The sequence below is a fragment of the Nycticebus coucang genome, chromosome 1 (assembly GCF_027406575.1).
Source record: "Nycticebus coucang isolate mNycCou1 chromosome 1, mNycCou1.pri, whole genome shotgun sequence".
Taxonomy (NCBI): domain Eukaryota; kingdom Metazoa; phylum Chordata; class Mammalia; order Primates; family Lorisidae; genus Nycticebus; species Nycticebus coucang.
In genome coordinates this window covers 56,624,833-56,649,238 of record NC_069780.1, presented here as the reverse complement: position 1 = coordinate 56,649,238, position 24,406 = coordinate 56,624,833, and the positions used below count along the sequence as shown (strand labels likewise).

The 24,406-nt window shown below is 35.1% G+C and overlaps 1 pseudogene; it reads right to left on the bottom strand.

The window, feature by feature from the left end:
• Positions 1 to 1,440: 1,440 nt before the first annotated feature.
• LOC128590312 (leucine-rich repeat flightless-interacting protein 2-like) overlaps positions 1,441 to 24,406 on the bottom strand; it is a 35,450-nt pseudogene continuing 12,484 nt past the window's right edge.

The window sequence follows — 24,406 nt, the reverse complement described above, 5'->3', positions numbered from 1 at the left end:
TCATACCAACTCTGAGCTTGCTCTCTTTCATGTCTGGGTTTCTGTAGTCCTTTTTATACTAGGGTCATGGATTCTTTAACTATCCCAGAATGGTCAGCATAAAAACAGCACTCTTCGCCCAGAGCAGCACATAATCCCCCTTGTTGCAGAAATAACAAATTGAGCCCCCTCTGGTTCTGGAGCACTACTTTGGAGAGGGAAGTGAAGGAGTCCTGAAGTAGAGTAATGGATTTTTCTATTCTTTCTATATCTAGATAGATGGCCGCTCTTAGCACCCCATTGTTTTTATCTTTAAGGACTAGAGCTGAGATCCCAGTGCCCGCCCCTGCTAACCCCAGTCCTGATAGAGTGGAGATGGTGAGTGCCATCACTGGTTCCCATTTGAAACAAAGGCCTGTGCTTTCAAATCTCTGAAAAACAGTTTCTTGCTCATGGTAATCGTCCTTGATGGCAAACGTGTCTGCCAACCAGACGTGGGTGTGATGGACCCACGCGGCAATGCCGTCAACCTTGAGTGCAGTGGGGGTGGTCAGAATCACAGTGTAAGGCCCTTTCCACTGGGGTTCAAGAGTTTCCTGCCAGTGTCTCTTGACATAGACCCAGTCCCCTGGCTGGAGCTTGTGGGGCTGTGGGATCAGCCCTGCCATGTAGGTGGCACTTGGGTGGTTTCAATTCTCTTTCTGAATCTGCTAGTAACAGCAGAGGGAAAGGAGAAAATCTTTGTCATTTGCCTCTGTTAAAATATCTATGCAGTTATTTGGAATAATAGGAGGTGGTCTCCCATAGAGAATTTCATAGGGAGAGAGACCTAAGGTATAGGGGGAATTTCTGACCCTATATAAGGCAAAGGGAAGGAGAGTCACCCAGTCTCCACCAGACTCCAGGATTTAGTTAATTTAGTTAAGGTCTCTTTTAAGGTTCTATTCATTCTTTCTACCTTTCCTGAGCTCTGGGGCCTGTATGCACAGTGTAATTTCCAGGTTGTTTCCAGTGCAGTGGCTACCCCCTGAGTTATCTGAGAAATAAAGGCTAGTGCTTTATCTGAGTCGATTAAAGCTGGCAGTCCATACCTGGGAAGAATGTCTTCAAGCAGCTTTTTCGTCATGATTTGCACTGTTTTGTTTTTGGTGGAGAAGGCCTCCACCCACCCTGAAAAGGTATCTACAAAGACTAAGAGACATTTGTACCCATACCGACCAGGCTTAATCTTTGTGAAGTCCACTTCCCAATATGCACCAGGCTTGTTTTCCCACTCATGGTTTTCTTGGACGGTTGGCCCAGCCCTGGCATTGCTGAGCTGACAAGCCTTGCAAGCACTGATTACCTGATCGACCTTGGCATCCAGTTGTTCAATTTTGATCTTTGCGTGACGGACTAAGTCTTTCAGTCTTCTGCTGTCCATATGTGTGGCCTGGTGCATGCGCTGCAGCACTTCCACCCCTACCTGTGCTTTCCATCCACAGTGTGCCACCAGCCGTTATGCTGTGGAGGGCTGTGTGCTTGGGGGATAGTGTGGAGCCATGCCAGGTCTTCCGGGGTGTACTCAGGCTTCTCTGGCAGGACTGGCAGCCCAGGGTCTGGCAGGCTGATGGTCAGGGTATGGGTTGCACTAAGGGCTGTGCCCTTGGCGGCCTCATCCGCCCGGTGATTACCTCTGGCCACTGGGGTGATTGGCTTCTGGTGCCCTGGGCAGTGAATGATGGCCAACTTTCCTGGCAGACAGATGGCAGCTAGGAGATCCAGTATTTCTTATTATTCTTGACTGTTTTTCCTTCTGCTCTCAGCAGTCCCCTCTCTTCGTAGATGGCTCCATGGACATGGGCCGTGGCAAACGCGTAGCGGCTGTCAGTATAGATAATTCAGGATAAATCTTTATTTTAGGTCTGTAACATTAATTACATCTGCAAAAGTCCTTTTATCATTTTTTTAATTTTTAATTTTATTTATTTATTTAGATGGAGTCTCACTTTGTTGCCTGGGTAGAGTGCTATGGCATCATAGCTCACAGCAATCTCAATCTCTTGGGCTCAAGTGGTCTTCTTGCCTCAGCCTCCCAAGTAGCTGGAACTACAGGCACCTGTCACAATGTCCATGTATTTTTAGAAATGAGGTATTGTTTTTGCTCAGCCTGGTCTGTAACTCTTGAGGAGTTACAGGAGGCCACCCACCTTGGCCTCCCTGAATGCTACATTACAGGTGTGACCCATCACACCTGGCCCCCTTTTGTCATGCATTATAACTTATTCACAGGATTCATGATGATAAATGTATGAATATCTTTGAAGGGGTGGTTATTTATCTTAAATCTGCATATTTAATGCCTTGCATAATACTTTCTCTATGCTAAGTCTCATGTATTGACATAATTCAAATGTTTTTTTCAAAGTGTAGGATCCTGAAAAGTAGGCAGCATTTATTTTTGAAAATACTCTATGGTGGAAAGATAATATCTATCAAAATGTAAATGCCTCTAACTCATCTGCTTTTATTTCAGAAATTGAGCTAATTCATTTAAAATAAATGATCTGTACTTACATGTGTGAAACTTCTGATACTCAATTTTTTTTATGTGTTTTAGTAGCCCCCTCTTTGGCTTTCTCTTATATCCTTTACTGTTTTTATTATTCTGGATAATTATAATAAAGTGTGACTTTACCCTCTAATTCATAAAGAAATGAAAGGCATGTGTAGCTCACAAAAATTTTAAACAATATGCATAAATTTATTATGTTCATTGGTATTATGTATATATTTTCACAATTCTCCATGGTGGGAAATGGCCATCAGTGAGAAACAGAACACAGGACCAAACTACCATGGCATAGCAAGAGCTGCTTTGCTAGATCGGTGATAGCCAGGAGAACTTTCTCCGATGACAGAAATGGTCTTTCTATGTAAACTAAATAAATGGTAGCTAGTAGTCTCCCATGACCATAACTACTGCATTTGTAATTTGGTTAGTGAAAATAAAGAAATGAATTTTTACTTGTATTTGATTTTAAACTAATTGAATTTAATTAGCCATGTGTGCCTTGTATTGGAGAGTGAGCCATTATAAGATGGAAACCTCTCTCTATCTATTCAGCTCTGAATCACTCTGTCCTCTAAAGCGTGTCACCCTGCCTGTGCTACAGTGGACACCAAATTTTAGTGCAGTGTCATACAGAGGCTTTGAGAGGCTGAGCTAACTTAGGTCCATTGTTTTCTTCACTCCATCATCCTCTACTTTGTTTCTTGGTCCTACTAGTAAACTAACTAGAAGACAACTATAAGCAGAGCTAAAGTCATCAGTCTGTTTAATTTAGGAATCAGAGCTACCATTTTGATCTGGCCCACTCTCCCATTCACAATTAGAATTAAAACATGGATTCATCTCTATTTGAAAATCTATCCTTAAATTCAGTGTATCTGAATTTATTTAAATATTTGCATTTTATCAAATTTCCTAGGTAGAATTTATTTCTGCTAAGTTTATTGGTAGATCTATTACTTCCAGAAAAATAAAGTTGATAATGAAAATATTACCCAAGTCTTTACTCTAATCACCTAGCTATAAAGTCCAGCATGCATTATACTCTTCTTCAAGATGTTCTTTATTCTATGTGGAGTAATTCCACCTCTCTAATAAAGGTATCCATGATGCATCTCAATGTATTCTCTACTGAGAATGAATCATAGTAATGCTACCCTTCACTTCTTCCCAGCACCAAGATATTATTATACTTTTGGTTATAATACCATTCTATATGGGATTTGACAAACTTCAAATAATTTAGTGAAGCAATATCCCCAGTTTGGGAGTTTAGCACTCATGAGGGGAAAAAAATATATCAGTTTTACATTAGTAGTACATACAATATACATGGGCAAGCACTACTAAGTCATCTTAAATATGTATAACTATATTTTGGTACTGTTATTCATATTCCTAAACTAATTCTCCAGTCTGTATTTCTCTTCTCCTTTGAAAAAAATTAAAATAACTGATCTTCCCTCTGAGAAAATAAGTACACTACAAAAGTAGACAACTCTGCCTTGGTGCATGGCTTCAAATATCGAGGGTACTATTTCTCATGATAAAAGGAAATGAACTTTTCTACTTCATCTAATCTTTTGTTAACTTTCTGATTCTTCTCTCTCAATTATTCTACACCTAGAGTGTTAATGGTTATAATGGGCATTCTGGAAGCTCATCCTAGAGAATTTATGGTGAAAATACAAACCATACAGGGTGTACAGCTACTATAAGAAGAGGTTTTCCCCACCCCCAACTTTCCTAGTTTAAAGACATCCTATTGAATTGCCTCTGATCTAATTAGTACCAGGAAAGAGAAAGCAAGAGCAGTGCAGAAAGAGGTATTGTTCAGGAAGACCAATAAAGGGAAATGCATGACAATAGAAATATCCCTTTCATAATTTTGCCTTTCATAATTTCTTCGTTGCTCTTTTGTTATAGAAAAATAAAGAAAAGAAAAGAAAGTGACTGTAGTGAATCCAAATGAAAGATATATATTTCTGATTTCAAGATAATGGTACCAAATGTTTCAGCATTTGGAACTTTATTTCAAGAGAATTTCTGAAATTAAGGGCCTTGGTGACGTTATTTGAAATTGAAAAAAGAAAAATAGCCTAAATTGAAAGAGAAGAAATGTCTTAAGATTACCAAAGGGATATTCATTTGGTCAAATATGTCATCGAACTCTTTCACCTAAGAAGCCACACTATAAAAATCACTATACAAACGTGCTAAAATCTCTATTTATTCACAAGAAAAATTAACAAAAATCAAATAAAATTTCTTTCCCTGATCTTTAAACTCTAATATTGATTCTAGTTCAACTGGGAGCAGCAATATACAACACCAGATATTCTCTTGATACTGTCTACTCGGTTTTAATGACACAATATAAAAATAAATTTATTTTTAAATACAAATTAATTTGAATCAAGACACTGAGATTGCAACTCTAACTTAGCGGCTAAGTGACATACCACATTGAAAAATTGCTTCTTGATCCTGGGTCTCATATTAATGCTTTTAAGAATCATCTCCTCAGAGTAGTACTTTGTTCACCATCCCATCTAGCAACTGTTATTATATTTTCTGTCTCAATTGTTTATTTTCTTTGTAACTCTTGTTACATACTTGTAATTATCTTATTATTGGTCTGTTTGATGGTTTATATTTGATTCTTCTGCTATATTTTCACTCAAGTAGCATAAGAACCTGTCTGGCCTTTGAATCTTTTCATCTGTTTAGCCCAATCTTAGTACTGAGTAGGTCCTAGATAAAGATATATGAGAAGAATGAATTATCACACACATATTAATTACTATTAATTATTCAACATTATTAATAATTCAATGTCAATAATTTATTACATATAATACCTTAAGGCTATTGGACTACATTATCTCTAAGATCTCTTTAAGTTAAAAATGATATTATTATAAAACAGTAATTAAAAGCTGTTAAGGACTAATCTCAGTGGTAACTAATTACCAATTATTTTTGTAAAATTTCTCTATAGAAAATTTGTATTAATTTGGTAGATGAATAGTAAAATATAATATATTACTTTAACTTTAACTACTACCAAATTTAAATTTTTTATACATGTATGAGCTGATTCCTATCTGCATATATTTAAAATTTTTTTCCTATTAATTTTTAACTTCTTTTTTGTCCTCTACTTTTTGATGATCAAATGTATTTAAACAATTACTTATATATCATACTATTGTAAAATTTTTAGTTTTCTTTTTAATTGCATCTTACCAAATGGGTCGAAATGCAGGAATTTAATTTTGTGTTTTAACATTATATAAGATATGAACAAAAGTAAAATCTTAGGCCCCCCCACCCTCAGGTGACTGAATAAACCTCCTCTTGGCCAAAGGGACACCAAAAATATCCTATAGCTGAGTTGCTGGCCATGAGAAGGGACTCAGACATGCTGTTGGGTAGTTAGCTAAGAGCAGCTTTCCTGGGAAGGAGGAAAACAGGGGGGCCCCCAGGCCTCCATCTTGGTAACTCCCATCTTAATTTTGTCCGAAGTGATTGCTCACACCTGGGGAGGAGGGACCATCTTATCAATCTACCAATTAGAATTTAGCATGCCAACTGCAAGAGAATGTAGAAGACTCTATAGCCTGGCATCATGTACAATAGAATCTTAAAGGTGACCTCAAACAGCTTTAAGACTAATTGTTACATCATTAGCTTAAATCTACATTGTAGTTCACACACACAACAGGCTCATAGAGGGGTTCATAGGGCATCCACACACCCTGTAAGACTCAGGTTTCAAGGTGACCTCTGAACCATGAGATAGGCCTGATACAGACAGGATAAAAGAGAATTGGCAGACTTTTCAGACTTTTCTTTGTCTGCCAATTCTCATGCCTTTTCTTTGTCATGACAACAGTAGCCTATTTGCTGTCTAGGGTGAAAATATCTCAATCTGTAAGTCTATACCTTGCTGTTACTGTGTAAACATATCTTTCTCTTTCTCAATAAACTTTGTTTCATGTTTGCCTTACTTCGGGATGTCTGGTCATTTTTTGACTAAGAATACTATAAGAACTGAGGGCCCAGGTAGCTGCCTGAAACCCCAGCATTTCTGGAGACAGTCAACTTCCTTAAAACCTGACTTTTTAGATTTCCAAGAAGCAGCTGGTACTCCACAAAGTTGTGTATAAAATACCAAAACTATGCTTTCCACAGAGCCTGTAGTCATTAGAATGGGATCCAGCTTGCTACACAAGCCATTAATAGTTAATAAACCTTCCTTTTCTTACTAAAACTTTACTTGCTTTTTTCAATTATTTCTGTGACTACCTCAAGCCACCACCTCTCTGCCCTAAAAATACCTCATAATGCCCCTTCTTTTCTTGGAGATATCCTTTAATAGCCCAGGGTTATAAAAGACAAAGCTTAAATCCCACTTACAAATCATCAATTTACTTAACAGATCACTTGAGTCTGGGTATCTGTCCCATATATGTCCAAAGGCTTAATTCTAAATAGCAGACTTCCTAACTTAAAACATTCCAAGCCTCTTTCACCCCTACGTTTTCCCTATGTGCCTCCTTTTGCCTTTAAATGCAAAGTTCAAAGTTTGCCACTTCTCTACCAGAGCCCAGTCCACCACAGACGCTTTGTGAGCTGTGTTTTTCCTGTGAGCACATGTTTAGTAGTGGGCTAAGCAGGTCTATCCTGTGCCCAGGTGTGGTGCCTGTGTTTCAGGTTTCAGGAAGGAAAATCTTGGGTTAATAAACATCAACTGAGTGTTACTTTTGTTTTCTGTCACTTATTATTTAAGTCTGTGGTCCCCAACCTTGTTGGTATCAAGGGCCTTTTTCATGAAAGACAATTTTTCCATTGGTGTGTGTGAGGGAATTAGTGGTGATGCTGTGCATAATGGGCCATGGACTACTACTATGATGGGTTCATAATGGGCCATGGACTACTACCAGTCTGTGGCCTGGGAGTTGGGGACAGCAGATTTAAGTTAGCACTGATAAACCTAAAAATGTTTAATCTGAAGGTATGCATTTCACTGAAATGTGCTGGTTATTTTCTTACTTGAGAGAATGCCTATAAGAACAGATGATATGCATATGTTAACTTTCTTAGTTTAAATACTGCTACAAATGAGTTTTGTTTAGTATATGGAGAAGGAAAATGCTCGTTATTGCCTTTGACATTGTTGTGTTATTTCTGAATAATTCTAAGGATGATGATACAGAAGATAGCTAAAACAACTTTTTATGCAAAAGTTAAAAAGTAGGCTTTTTAAAATCTGTACTCTTTATACATTTGTCATTGTAGATTTATCTCATCATCTGGCTCTTTGTTTTTTGCATCTTACCTTAAATGTAACCTTTTTTTCTGACCCATTGACTAGAATAGAAAACCTCACACTTTCATTAATTCAACAATTTATTATTTTTTTCTATGCCAGTCATTGTTCCAGTTATTATTGATACAAAAATAAACACAAGAGGGAAATTTTATCCTTTGTAAACCTAATACTACAGAAAGGAAGGAGAAATGAATACATAAATGTATAATATAATGTCACGGAGTGATCTGTGTTCTGAAGAACAGCATAATAGAATAAGGGGATAGAGAATGAGGGAGGTAGATGCTGTAACAGAATCCTCAGAGAAGGCCTCTGTGCAGATGAATATGATGCCTGGAGGTACCAAGAAACAAGGTGGAAGTAAGCAAGAAGGTAGTAAAAAGTGATTCCTGAGAACCAGCTAAAAGCCAGATCATGGTAAGTATTATAACATTATTTCTGAATCCTTTTATTTCATTTTTCTATATTTTTAAGTTGAGCTCTGACATCCTGAGAACTTTAGTAAACAAATAAGCATATAAAAATATGTGGTTTATATGTAAACCTGTGTTATGGTGCTGGTTGACTAATAAATATTTGCTAAAGAAATGAATACATAGACTGTATTTTAAATAATAGCAAAGAAAAGAAAAGAATATTTTCTTCTCTGTTATTATAAAAGTAAAAATAAAAGAAGCCTTCAAAAAGAAGTTGCAAGCCAAAAGCCTAGTAGGTAAAAAATAAATATTTGGGTAGAGATTTTGAATGTAAAAATATCTGTGGATATTTATAAATACTAGATTGAATTAATTCCTATAGAATCCCAATATAGACAAGAAAAAGAATGACTTATCAAACTGATCAAACAAAAGATAGATGAAAACAAAACAGGCTCTAATAATGAAGTTATTTATTCAAATCTCATCAAGATTTGCCATTTAAACACAATGTCACATATTGAGTTTTCTTTGAATTGAATGTAATGAAGAGTTGGAAATTCATTTTTCTAAGTTTCAATTTTCAATGTGCTTGTAAAAAATTGAAAATCTAGGTCAAATGAAATTAAATTAGGGATAAGAAAATTCTTTCATTCTAAGGGTCATTAGTTAGCAAGTTAATAATGATTTTTATCTTAGAATTATCTTGACAAGGAGTGCTATCTGCTAAAAGAATAATATAATATTAAGGAACATAAGTCAATAAATCTAATTTCCCTTATGAATGGACTATGCATCATAGCATTATTGAGAATTTCAGGCAAGAGTGATTTCTATGTCTTATGCTATAGAGCAAATTATTTACATTTATATTGTTTTTTGAATGGGATGTTTTACTGATTTTAAATTCCGTATCTGGGGCTCCCAGCAGAATTTCCTTAATGAACATCACAGCTGCTAGGAAATCTGTCACATGGAACCTTATTCTATGTGTTATTTTATGTCTACTACATTGCTGCTTCTGGATGCAGCCATTTCTGCAATTCGAGGAAGAGGGCGCCAACCCCATATACAGGGGGTGGGAGGTTCAAGCCTGGCCCTGGCCAAAACTGAAAAAAAAAAAAAAGGAGTCCTACTCCTTCATATTTCTGACTATGAAGCTACATATTTGGTAGGTACTAATGAAACACTTTCTAATAAAGGATATAGCACATAATCTCTGTGGCTAAGCCTCAGATTTTATGCTTAAATTATAGAGATTAGAGAAAATTATTTAAACTACACTTCTAAATCTAATGTTCTGTCATTCTCTAAAATTTGAATGCATTAATGGCAGTAGTAGTTATTTCAACTGTTTGAAAAATCAACTCCTATACTTTCTATATCTAAATACAAAAAGGAAAATAATAAAAGAAATTATTTTTCTAAATCATGTATAAAGAATATTGTGTGTTATCATAATGATGTTTTCCAGCTCACTTTACTGTGTGTACATACTTTGAAACCAATAATTTTGTCTTTATTCTGGGTCATTCACTATAACAATGATTTGGGGTAATTATTAAAATTTTTAATGTCTTTTATCTTCAATCTTCTTGTAAATAAATCAAAGAAAAGGAATATGGAAAGCATTTGGTTTATATACCCATAGTATATATGCATGGTCATATTAAAAAGTCCACATTAAAAAATGGTCTTTTAGGGGCGGCGCCTGTGGCTCAGTCGGTAAGGCGCCGGCCCCATATACCGAGGGTGGCGGGTTCAAACCCGGCCCCGGCCAAACAGCAACCAAAAAATAGCCGGGCGTTGTGGCGGGCGCCTGTAGTCCCAGCTACTCGGGAGGCTGAGGCAAGAGAATCGCTTAAGCCCAGGAGTTGGAGGTTGCTGTGAGCTGTGTGAGGCCACGGCACTCTACCGAGGGCCATAAAGTGAGACTCTGTCTCTACAAAAAAAAAAAAAAAAAATAGTCTTTTAATATCATGTTTTTAACTGTCAAATTGAAATGCTATTCTGTAATTATATTTTTTGAAATAAATCACATAAAGATTTTTTTGAAAAAAAATCAAATTATATTTTTTGAAATAAAATCACACACAGATTTTTTTCTTTTCTCTCTAAAAGTTATCAAATTCAAAGAACTCTAAAGTTGCATTAGCCTCTCAAAGTCTGTGAAAAACAAAAACAAAACCAACAGGAAAAAAAAATATTCTGTGCTCAGGAAGGCTCTAATAGAGAAAGGCTGACTACATATATGTCAAATTTCTAAACCATTCCTTAAAAAATCTGAGATAAAATTTTAGGTACAATAATGTCAAGAAGGAGGGGAAGTCATGACCACTTTTAAAGTTTTAAATTTTGTCTTCTTCATAGTTACTATAGCTTGGATATGATTCATTTGTCTGCACCAAAATTCATGTTTAAATTTGATGCCTGGTATGGCAATGTTAGGATTTTGGGCCTAGTGGGAAGTATTTCAGTTGTGGGGGCAGATCCATCCTGAGATTTGGTTATCAGGGTAGTGAGTTCCCGATCTGGCAAGACTGGATTAATATTTTCTTCAGTTCTGCTTATTACTGGCTGCCCTGATCTCTCTTTACCAGTGACACTTACTCTCCCCTTAGAAAAATGTTTACTCCATTTATACACTACCGTTTTCTTCATGTCATCATCTCCATACATATGGACTAACATGTCCCTGATTTCATTTCTACTCTTGCCACGTTTAACAAGAAATTTACAAATGTTTGTCTGTTACTCTAATTCAAGCTCTGACATTCTTGTGACAGCACACAAAAACATGTAACAACAATAATGATGCCACCCAGTAAGATATGCCACACGTTGACATGAACACAGCTGTGAAACACTGACATTCTAAAATTATGAACCTTACCAAGTTGTTTTTATGTGTAAAACTGCCATCTTAAGTTCCCAATCACAAGTTTGTGAACCATTAATTCTATAATAACCCCTGAGTAAACCATTAGTATTCTTTCCAACCTTTACCTATTGATGGTCTCAAAATAAATGCAAAATATTTTATATTCTTATGGAAACTATTTCTGGACTCAGTATACTTTTCCTTTATTTATTGCTTCATAACAAACTACTCCAAATTAGTGTTTTTAAATATCACCAAACCTTTTTTTTTTATAAAAATCATGCCTAAAATCAGGAAGATTTATTGAGATATGGCAATTATCAATAAAATATCTTAATTATGCTTGGCTCCACTGAATAAATATAGTTGGGGCTAAAATATCCATCAGGACTTGAGCTTAGGATACAACAACAAGGTACCACACGGGAAGTGGAGGGCCCCCCTCACATTAATCTGAAATTAAAAAAATAAAATAAAAGGTACAAAAGTAAACTAAAGGAACTATACACCTCAGGTTTGCTCTTGTTGTTCATCAACTCCTTGTCTTATTTATAGTAAACAAGGATCCCCCTTCTCAATCTAGCCCTTTGTTCCTAAAGAAGTTTGGATCACTCTATTAATTGGTGACACATTGTGCAACTTGCCTCCTTCCTCAATCTTCGAGGATCTACAAAGTGCCGAAAATTCTTATTTTATACCCAGTGGTTCTATAAATTAGAAACTTCCCTAAGTGGAGTAATTAAGGATCTTGTCTATTTCATTTCTACATCCCCATTGTAATTTATAGCACATTATATATATTCAATGAATGCTTGTTGAATAAAGGCACGTATTTCTGGAAGGATGCAATTTATGGAAAATTTATCAGAAGCCATCTTATTTTAAAATGTCAAATGACCCGGGAATCAAATATAATAATACATTGATATTCTTTAGAAGAATTCAAAATCTGATGAAAATCTATCAACATTTTTGAGTGCGACTATTGTACAGATAATGTAAAGCAAAGAGGGGCAAAATTGGGTGAGATTTCACTTTGTTCAGCAAATCAACTTTTGAGTCATTAAGAGTTGACAGTAATGTGATATGGAGCAAATGGGTATATTAAAAGATACTTGGCAGATGTTGTCTGGTTAACACATTGAAAATTTGACAAGTTTAATAAAGAATAATTAAAGCTAAATCTTAGAAAAAACATGAGGAACCATCAATATTTATATTTGTTATGACTGGAGATTTTTTCCCCTATGCTGTTCTTCAGATTGGGTTAATTTCTAGGGATATGTCTTTAAATTACTGATTTTCTCTGTCACTTATGATCTGTTGTTTAGCCCGTTGGGTGAATATTTTATTTCATATTTTGTGATTTAGAATCCTATAATTTGTTTTATTTTCCTAGTTTCCATTTTTCTACTAAGAATCTCAATCTATTTACTTACTATGACCATATTTCTTTAAGTCTTTGAACATGTTTATAATAACTATTTTAAAACCATTATCTGAAAATTCCAACCTTGGATTATCAAAGGGTCTGTTTTTATAAATAGTGATTTTTTTTCTTAATTGTGGTCTACATTTTCCTGCTTCTTTGTATGTCTAGAATTTTTTTATTGTATTACATATTGTAAATAGTACATTTGAAAGAGTCTTATTGTGTTGTCTATTTTTAAAGAATATTGAGAAAGATAATTTTTTGGTGTCTGATCTTTTCAGGCTTAATTTTCAGCTTTTTTAGAGTAGGGTTATTGAGTGAAAATATCTGACAATGTTCTAAAAAAATAAAAAATAAAATATCCATCAGAATGGAGTTCACTTGTTCATGATGTATATACCTCTTTATAAATATTTCTGAATTCTGTTAGTTGATGTTTTGTTGGGGATTTTTGTGCCTTGATTTATAGTGGTTTTGTTTGGGGCCCATAGTTTTCTTGTTTTCTGTTTTTGTTTTTGTTGTTGTTTTGTATTGCCTTTTCCAATTTAGTGTTAGGTTAATATTCATTTTCTGGTATGAATTGAAAGGTAGGACCTCTGTGGTATTCTGAAAGAGGTTATGTAGAATTGATGTTAATTCTGGGAATGTTTAAGTCCTCTCTGGTACCCCTTTGTTCTGGAAATAATTTTTTTTGAAACTTTAAAAGTATAAATTTAATTTCTTCAAAATCTATACGACTATTCAGATTTTCTACTTCATCTTGGCTGAATTTGCAGAATCTGTGGTTTTCAAGGAACTGTCCAATTCTTTAATGTTGTTGATTTAATGAGGATGAAATTGTATTTCCTTATTATCTTTTTAGTGGCTACAAGAATCTGTAGTAATTTTTTTAATGAACTAAATTTTACCAAAGGAAATGCACTACCTACACACAAACACATATACCCTGAGTTACACAAATGAGGTTTATGCTGGTATAGTTAACTTTAGCTTCAAGCTTAATCTAAATGTCCTTTTGGCATTTCAAGAAACTTCTTTTTCTTTTCCTCAAGCCACTTGTTCTCCTTCTTCTCAAGACAAGTGCCAAACTTTCAGTAACATGCATATTTGAATCATGTGGTGATGCTGCTCTTTAATCTACCAAGGCAATGTCTATTGACATTCCTGGCATGATGGATGAGAATTTAATTCATCTAGATAAATTCTTATCATCCTTGCTTCTCACAGTAAAGTTACATCAATATTCTCAGCTCCTCCACACATTAATACTACACAACAAATAGTATACTACAATATTAATGTATTTTTCCATCAATAGCAGTGTATTCAGGTTGGCTCCCTATTCTACAAAATGCAAACATTACTCCTACTCTTTCTTGCATGTAAGAGACTTCTCATACTCACCAGTGACCCATTTTTTCACTTCTTTTTAATGCACACATCTTGATCACTTGTTTCTAGCTTAACTGGAAGTTATGCATTGCCATGTGGCTATCTTAGTTTTGGTTACTGGGTCTCCACAAATGGGGGTCCATTATTCTTTCTGGTTCATAAAATCCTTCTATCCATATGTGTTCTCTTTTGTTTTACAGGCTGAATAGAGAGAAATCTGATGCAGAGCCACAAGAAAGAAGGAGACTAGATCTTAGAGTAATTCATTGGGATGGGGCACATTCCACTACCAAACTGTAATATACGGAAGAAGTCCATGCTGATTTTGTTTAAATATTGAGATCAGTGATTATTGTGATAGCACTGAGTATCAGCACTGACCAATATAGATATTGCAATTCAAAGTTCAAGAGTACCAAACAAAAACATTTGGAAAATGGAAAGAAATGGTCAAAGGAAACTGGAGTATTAGGCAGGCTAGTTAGATGAACGTTAGGTAACTGAAGCCCACAGTAACTTGAAGATAGATCACGTATTTACTCGCTCAAGTAGAAGTGATTGGGAAGAGCCATAACAATAATGTTGGTCAGTTACAATAATTGCTAAGTCATGGAAAAAGCCCAAGTGCCCATCGATCCATGAATGGATTAATGAATTGTGGTATATGTATACCATGGAATATTATGCAGCCTTAAAGAAAGATGGAGACTTTATCTCTTTCATGTTTACATGGATGGAGCTGAAACATATTCTTCTTAGTAAAGTATCTCAAGAATGGAAGAAAAAGTAAACAATGTACTCATCCCTACTATGAAACTAATTTATAGCTTTTACATGAAAGCTATAACCCAATTATAATCTAAGAATAGGGGGAAAGGGAGGGGAGGGAGGGGGGATGTGGACAGAGGGAGGGTGATTGGTGGGATTACACCTGCGGTGCATCTTACAAGGGTTTATGTGAAACTTAGTAAATGTAGAATGTAATTGTCTTAATACAATAACTAAGAAAATGCCAGGAAGGCTATGTTAACCAGTGTGATGAAAATGTGTCAAACCATCTATAAAACCAGTATATGGTGCCCCATGATTGCATTAATGTACACAGCTATGATTTAATAAAAATAAATAAATAAATAAATATAAAAAAACTACATTAAAAAAAGAAAGAAAGAAACTCAGAAATAGGATTGTTTGGCTTACAAGTGAAAATGAAATAAAATAGAGGGTGGTGAGACAGTTGGGGCCCTGAACGATTTGAAAAGCTGACTGTTTCTAAACCTCACAAGTAGAAAATAACAGTTACAATTGCATTTGAGCAATAAAATCTATCAAAAATAAGTGTTTCAGCAAAGATTAGATGAGGAAAGTGGCCTCTCCACCTAAGCCTGACAATCTTGCTGTGGACTTAAGAGAGGTGCTTGGAGGTGAGAAAGCAAAGACCATAAATTGTGCTTGAGAATTGTGTGCAGAAGTGTACTCTTGGTGTGGTTACTGACATGAGGAACTAGATGAAAGCTCTGCATTAGAACCCAGTATCTTATTACTTTTGAAGGGAATTCATATCCAAAGACATCATAAACCTGGATTTAAAATGAAAAAGCCTTTACCTTGCCATATTTGGTACGAGTTTAATCATGATTTTCAAGATTCATATATCCTGACCATCTGTACCTCCAAATGTGACCTTATTAGAAATATAGTCATTGCAGATCTAATAAGTAAAGATGAAGCCATACTAGAGTATAATGGATTCCTAATTCAATATAACAGGTCTCCTTAGAGTAAGGAACAAGGGTAAATTTGGCAGAGATTTACAAGGCTAGGAACACCAAAGACTGCCAGTAAACCACCAGAAGCAAGGAATAGAAATTGGAAATATTCTCCCTCACCACCCAAGAAGGAACCAACCCTGCCAAACACCTTAAGCTGAGACTGTAGTCTCCAGAATTGTGAGACAATAAATTTCTGATGTTTAAATCACCCTGTTTTTCATACATTGTTGCAGAAATTTTACCCAACTAATGAGATAACTTAAAAAGACAAACTAAAAGAGCTCCAGTTTGTCCCACACATAGGAAGCCTCCATGACTCCTGCTCAAAGAAGTCACCAAATTATCATGGCCAAACAACTGTTGTTATTTATTAGTCGTTCTTTCCTTTTACAACAGCAAATTTCTATTATTTTCTCCCTATCTCTGCCTGACTTTTTTTAGTGACATAGATAATTCGTTATTTTAGTTCACTGGTTACTGAAGGATTATATTATGACCTGATATTCAACATCAAAAAATCTTGGATATTTTGCTAAATACAATTATTTTATGGGACTTTGACTTCTCTCCCTTGAGGAGACAGGAATATGTTTTATGTGTAGGAAAGTGTGAACTCAATTTTGGTTAACAGAGGAGTAGGTTTTTTCTCAGACCATTTGTGTTTTCCATTATTCTTATTTTCTATTCTTCCTAGGCTCCACAGGATTATATTTTTCAGCTTCAATCACATTAGATACAGCCTTGTGACTGGAGTTCAGTCTAATGAAACTCTGTCTCTCTCTTTTCTTTTTTAATTATTTTTTCTAACTACCTTACGAACACATCAAATTAAAAGATGGGGCACTGAGCAAGCACACGCAGACAGCACCCAGTGTCCATCTTTCACTCACTGCTGTGGTAATCCGAATTATTCTCAGGCATACGTCACATGACTCCCGAAACTTCTGCCAATATCTGAGAATAGCAGATCCAATACTAATTTTTTTCAAAGCAGCAGATTAAAATTCCATAGATGTAAGCATTTCAAATATTTGTGCCCCCAAAATGTTGAAGACAAGCTTTACTTAGTTCACCGAGATGGGAAAATTTTTATGATGGTCAGTCTGATTTATTTCAGAGCTGTTTCAACTCTTTGGAATCTCCAAATGCAATTGTAGCCATTATACACAAACTTCTTGCTATTCCCTACTATCACTAAGTCTTACACAGAATGATTTTTTGGTGACCAACAGACATCATGGACGTGTCTAGAGGGTATTCAACTTATTGAGTGCTTGTAAGCTTTTTAAGATTTTTATGAGCTAACTTTCATGACATATTAGCTGGGCATAAATTTTTAAAAACTGTAATCTGCAAATCAGTTTGATACACAGTATTACAGTTGCTGTTATCTGATCAGAACTCAGTATTCTTGAACCACTGGTGCGTATCATACAATGAAATTCTAAGCGAAGTGGTACGAGGCACTGCAAGATCTAGCCCATACAAACCTTCGCATGATTCTACTTCTACTTTCTTTCTCCATGTAAATATGACTGCAGAGGATCGTGAGGACTAGCATGGCCACATTGTGCTGTTTTGCCTGGCCAAATCGGGACAGTTGGTCCTTGTCCTGAGGATACTGAGGAGTATATGTAACCAACATGAGGAAAAAAAGCGAAAGACATGAATAACTATAGAAAATGTGTCAAACTGTTTATAAAACCAGTGTATGGTGCTCCATGATCGTATTAATGTACACAGCTATGATTTAATATTAATAAAAAAAAAGAAAACAGGGCTTTTCTTCAACTCACATTGGAATGTGTTTTGAGGGAAAATTAACTGTCATTATGTAAAGAATATAAAACCTGGGAGTTGTTTTTTAACAAATTACACTACTCTAATAGAGTCTATCTCTCCTTTTCCCTATGCCCATGTTTTTCTACATTTCAGGGTGCTGGGTCACTTTCACTTTTCTATCATAACTGACATTGCTAGTTTGTGCTGATTCCCTAACACTCTTTATTCTTTTAATTACTATTTAAGTTTATTATCAAAGTAGAAAACGATTCAGGTTGGGTACATAGGAGAGAGTTAAAATAGAGATGTTCTATATATCTTAAGTGAGAATAAATTTAATGGAGAGGATTTAAGTACTTAAAACATTGTTAGAAAGACTGAGAAGGCTTATGAATGAGGTACTTGTAGTGACTCCTCAAATTGGTCCACTATTAGAGTACTGCCAACCCCATCACACTCAAATAGTGCTACATAGGTCTGTGTCAGGAGCCACCACTCCCCATGATCTTACAGCTGAAGATGAGGAATGGACACTCAAAACCATAGCTCAAATATTAGGAAATCAGATCGCAAAGTTGCTGCTACTGAAATTCTTCAAATGAAGGGAGCATGGGAAAAAAAAAAAATCCATAGCAAGTAAGCCATTATTCTTGCTAGCCTTTCTAAGTTAATTCTAGCTACAAAAAATAAACTCTTAGGTCTAAGAATATGGCACAGTACAGGTTATTACAAGTTTTCTTTCTGTTCCTGTAAAGAGTGAGCAACTGGTCCCAAAAGGTCATTTAGGGACCAAGTCTCCTTGCATCTCCCCCTGTAAACATGTTTCTAGAAATGGGGACAACACATTCTTTGCTAGTTTTTCTGGGATTTTGCCTGTTTGCTTGGGCATTTTTGTTTGTTTTGAAGCTGGCATGCTATTTCTCTATACAAATATTTATAATCTTTTCTTGAATATTGGGATAACAAATCACCAATTTTTGTCATAGGTCCATATCATCTTTTTATTTGTATTTTATTATGCTAGAAATTTAGTTGAATTCTGATTTGGACACTCGTATTTTTATTCAGCCATGTAACTTATCTCATATCTCATTTAATTTTAAAACCCCCCTGTAAGGGTGCATAAAGCACAGCAAAAGAAGTAGATAGACAGAGGTAGATTGATGATCAAGAGCTAATAAAGGCCAAGGCAACTCTTCAGGGGGAGTGTACCATGGCTTCAAAGGGAATGTAGCTGAGGGCTCCAAAGATAAGGTGAGGATTTCAAAGGTCCCATGAAAGCAAATAAGGAGAGAGAGTGAGCTCTGTATGATCAGAGAATACATCACTGGCTCAGAGTGTAAGAATCTAGTAGTGATTCTAGGGAAGGAAAAGAAAAAAAAAGAAAAGAAAATAGTGACTAATTCTCACATAAATTGGATTTAATTTTGACCAAAGTGTATTACTTGAACATTAATTTTTAATTCAACTTGTTAATACGTTGTTTAGGATATTGCATCCTCATTTATAAGTGAAATATTTTTGTAATTTCCTTTTATAATAATATATATTTCCAATTTTAATATCAGGTGTATCCAGATGAAGTAGAATGATTTTGAAGTAGAATGATTTTTTGACTTCTTTTTCTATTGTTTATAAGGTTTGGCATGATCTTTTTTTTGAAACTATCTTTTATTTTATTTATAAATAACAGTTGTCTATTTTTTGAGACTTTGGAAGAAAAATAATAAGAAGTTAACTGATGACTCCATACTGAACCTCAGAGTTAAAGCCGTCTATGATAGACATACTCTTATCTGACAATGTGAATGTTACTTTTTTGCATTATTATTGTTATTATTGCTGAATATTTTGTTGCAGCAATTGTCTGATTTCTTTTCTGAATGTATTTATCTTTGTTCTTTCTTTATGAGGTTTTTGTTTCTAGTCCTTATCTTAAACATTGTTATTGTTATTAAATTTTAAGCCTTTTTACTTTTGTGAAGGCAAAAAGTGGAAATCAAATAAACACATGTATATGTATAGAGAAAATTAAAAAAAAAATCTAGTAGTGATATTCAATTTCTGTATTCTCTCCTTTTCATGCTTTGGCCCTTCATGAAAAAGGCCAGAAATTTTAGTGAGCAAGCTGGACTAGGAGAAAAAAGTATAAGAATGAAAAAAAAAAATACACCCAAAGCCTTTTAACTCATCAGAAGTTTCAAGAAGGGTGATGACATATTAATTACTGAACACGAACATTAAGTACCTGAGACTGAATAGGAACCAGTCTAAATTAGAGAAGTATAAACTTATTAACTAGATTTGAAAAGTCTAGGGAAAAAAAAAATCACTCTATTATAACATTCCACAAGTCTTTCTTTTCTTAAGAAGTGGTTTTTAAAAATGCATAAATATAGTATCATAGAAACTATATTATCAAATGAAATTTTTAAAGAACTAACGTGAATAGCTATAAAGAGAAATAAGCAAAGATCAGACTGATACAAATGATCCCTGTTTCATTGCAAATAGACTGTGAAAAACTATAAAAGAGTCAATATATAATTGAACAAAGCACTTCTTAAAAATCTCACCATTTCCTTTGGAAAAGATGAAAAATGTGAGAGAATTGTATTATAATGTTGGTAAAATAATTTGCAGCCGGTTTTACACCCAAACACAAAATGTATTGAGTACTGAATTAACAATGTGGGGAAAAAATACTGATTGAATAACACAGAACTCTGTCTTTACTCATGTAGTTTTGAATATTTCTGTAACATGATGGCATATACTTGGCAGGGCTGTCAAATGCTAAAAATAACACAGTTCTGAATAACACAGCACCTTAGATCTAAATTTCTCTCACATCAGGTAGGGAATAATGTTTGATGAGAGTCTATACAGTAGAACCTCCATAGCTGACCACCTCCTTAAATAAACCTAATTTCCATAGAACAGACACTCACACATGGACTTGTCAGTACAGTGAGCCTAGTTCCTTATGTTGACCAGCTTGTCACAGTCCCTCAGATGGTCAAATTGCTGTAATTTTTTCAGAATAAAAATAAAGTTTAAACACATTGTTTCATGAGAATAGCTTATAATATCTTAAATTAATCATAATCAAAAAGGTAACATAGTTAATAATTCGTGTTTGCTATATGAAAAGCTTTTAGTTAAAGGTTTTCATATTATATCATATTTACTCCTCACCATAACTATTTAATAGATATGTTTACTCTTTCTTTTTTCTACTCTTTTTTGTTCAATGTTAAAAAACCTAGGCTTAAACAAGAAAAAAATAACCAGCCCAAATTACAGCCATTTCCATTGTGGGAAAGAATATTTTGGTCTTTAGTGGCCTGGAAGGTGATGTTACTTACTTTGTCTTTTTCTCATACTCAGCTTGGACTATCGTTAGGTGGCATCTTGAATGAGAGTCACACATTGCAAGTTCGCTCTTCCTCTTCACCAAGCCAGAACCGTCTTGTCTTGTATTGGTTACAAAGCAATAATAGGAGCTAGCTCTCTCTGCTGCAATGATGACATTGAGTATAGCATCAGAAAAGTTTTCAGTTACTTTACGCTTCACTCTTCAGAGTATATCTGCACTATCACATGAGTGCGGGAAGAAAGGGTCCGATGACCGAATAAGAAAGAGTGAAGCAGGTATGTGTTCCTTTGGGTTATTCTAATTCCCGCCTTCTCTTTCTTCAACTGCATGTTCAAAGGCATCCTCAGCTCTGTCACCTTCAACTTGGTTCTCAATTTACCCTGACCATTTTGCTGATGAGACACTATGGGAGATGAACATTTAGTTTAAAATCATTATTTCATTTTACATTCCAAAGAGATATAATATAGATTATGAATGACAGAATAAGACATAAAAGTGATAAAAGTGAGTTGTATCTCTACTGTTTTTTGTTTGTTTGTTTGTTTTAGAGAATCATTCTTCATCACTGTGAAGCCTATCTAATGAAGATAACACTGTAGAAATTTTGTATTGAGAGACATCTGAAAAACTCTGAATCCACTTTTCCATCTGGTGGAGGCCTTCAGCTGAAAAAAAAAAAAAAAAGCTGGCAGGGACTATGGGTTTGTTCCTTGCAAAGTGGTTTGTTGGTTTGTTTGTTTTGTTTTTGGATGCCCTACTTACTGTAAAATTCTTTCTCATATAAGGAAAAATCTGCCTTCTGAGAATGTCTGCACTTCTCCGTAGTTCTGGTCTCTAGCACCACACTAAGCCTACTCGCCTTTCCACAAATTCATGCTTCCAGTACTTGAAGGCAACCATCTAGCCCATAATTTTACTCAGCAGAATTATTTTTCATTTGATGTAATTTTCTTCACCATTATAATCCACTTTTAGATACATTTCCTTTATTGCTGTCTTTCATAAAAAGGTGAAACACATGATTGAACCTAATTAAAACCTCCCTTAAACTCTGACCAGAAATGTGATTTTCTGTGTCTTAAATTTTGGCCTTTTAACATTTCAGGTTCCTTTTGTGATCTAGTACCTGGCATCTCTAAAATTCAGCATGCCCAACAACCAACTGTGCTTGTCAGAGAATAACTAACTCTAAATAAATTTTCTTGAAATGCAATGATTCAGTTTTATCCTACAACCAGATTTATTAAAGGATTGCTATTTCCATTTCCAGATCTTTGTCATTATTACCACATCACTTGATGCAATAACATCAAAAAGAGTTGCTAATCTGACACTAGATCAAAGACAGGGATTATTTTCTGGAGAAAAAATAACATAGGCAATTTTTCACTAAGAAAATCATATACCATAGAAAAAATACTAGGAACTTCTAAAAGCATCACCTGCTCTAATGCATGGAATGAAACACTAGTTAGGCAGCACTTTAGAAAACACTATAAAAATACAATTATCACAAAACATAAAAGCCATAAAAACTTGAAAACTTATTATAAGACATTGCATTTAAAGTCTTAACAGAGAAATACATAGAAATGTGTAGGATTTCTCTGTTAAAACAGTAATTTTTTTCCAAGCATACTTTTTGCTAGTGTCAAAACTATAAGCCAAATGAGAATAGAGTAGGCAAGGCAGCAGCCCAGAGGGGAGAGTTTATCATTTGTTCAACTGTCATGACATTGGCAAGGCATTTAAACTTCCTGAGACTCAGCTGTCTCATTTTTGAATAAGATAATCAGACATGCTAATTTCTAGTCTCTTCAGATTCAATTTTCTATTGCTATATTACTTTATTTCAATGTTAAAGAAAAAAATGATTCAGTGATACTTGTTAAAATATGGTAAGGAAGGTTTTATTCAGTACTATTACAGCAGGTACAGAGACCATTATAAAGAAATATTTCAGTGGAGGAGAGAAATTGGGCTCAACTATAAATACAGCACCAGCAAGTAAGAATTTATAGCCAAGTAGCAAGCTGTGGGTCACTGGATGAGAAATTACTAAGAGGAAACATCAGTGGTCAGAGGAGACTTTAGCTAAGTCACTTAGCAGGATTCTTGCTGAAGACAGGCCTGGTGATCAGACATTGCCTGGGGGACGGTGGACCATGAGAAACCCACCACATACAGGTATTGTAAGATATCAGGGGCAGGGTGTGGGGCATTGCTAACCTAACTTAGCAGGGTTTTTTGCTAAAATTGGATTTTGCAAGGAAGAATACAGATGATACTAGGAGAAATTTCAGAAGGCTGACTACAGTTTGGCCAAGTGAAGATCTCTTCCCATCAATTAAAGTTTGTCACGATCAAAGTCTACTGGGTTTTTGAAAAAGCTGTTTCTTCATGTATTCTACTTTTACTCTTTAAAAAATATTTTGTTATATATTTCATACTGGCTCTCATCCTAGATTGACGTAAAATAATGTGTAAGCTTTCCAAAGTAAAGTTACTAGCTCAGAAACGTTGTTTCCCTGCTTCCAAATGACTATGTAGGAAGACATTATAATTCTCTCAAATAAAATTAATACATACTAATTTTGCATTGTCAGTGTCTAAATCAAAATGCATTTCTCATTTCTCTTGCACTCTGAAGCAATAAAATGTTGTTAGCTAACTATGTATTTATGTGAGATTGTGTCCCCTCTCTTCAGATTCCTGCTGGAGCTCCCAGGAAACAATTCAATACCTTCCAACATTGGGAGGCAGAGCTCTCCCTTTTCACTTTCAATGACTCTTCTTCTTAAGATTGAAAGTGATTAAGCTAGATTAACAGTTTAAAGACCACCGTTCACACCTGATGCCATCTCCTGTATCTACCGTTTGATTTTTAGCCTGGTTTCTTGCAGGTCTTATGTTTAGGCGCCTGCTCAAGCTGTGATAAGCACACCACACAGGGCTGGGTCCTCCTTTTTCAGTGCCGTTTGTTATAAACCAAGCGCATGGCCCCTGTTGTTGCCTGTTTTCAAATGCAATGTGTGAGTTGTGGAAATAAAACAAATTCTTATGTGGTAGCCATGATTTGGAGTATTATTGGACTTTTGTCTACAACCATTATTCAATATAATTTTTTCATCCACTGAGCATCCTACCTATTCTCAACTGCTTAGAATTAAGAAAAAAGGAAGATAATTTAATTACTACCTCTGAAAAGTAGTGTTCTACTTTTGATCCTAGAATACTTTAGGATTCCGGATATTTCTAGCACCCCAGAAGAAAAGAGCTTTTTATGTTGTGCAATAAGCCTCCTGTTTAATGGCCCCTACATTACACAGTTTTTTTTGCTCTGAGAAATATCGCTACAGAGACATAAATGAACATGTATTGTTATGCATTAGTGGACATTTTAAACATCATTCAACATTTCAATAACTGGGAAATTCTATATATACATACATATGTGATCAATTTTCAAGCAAGATGATTT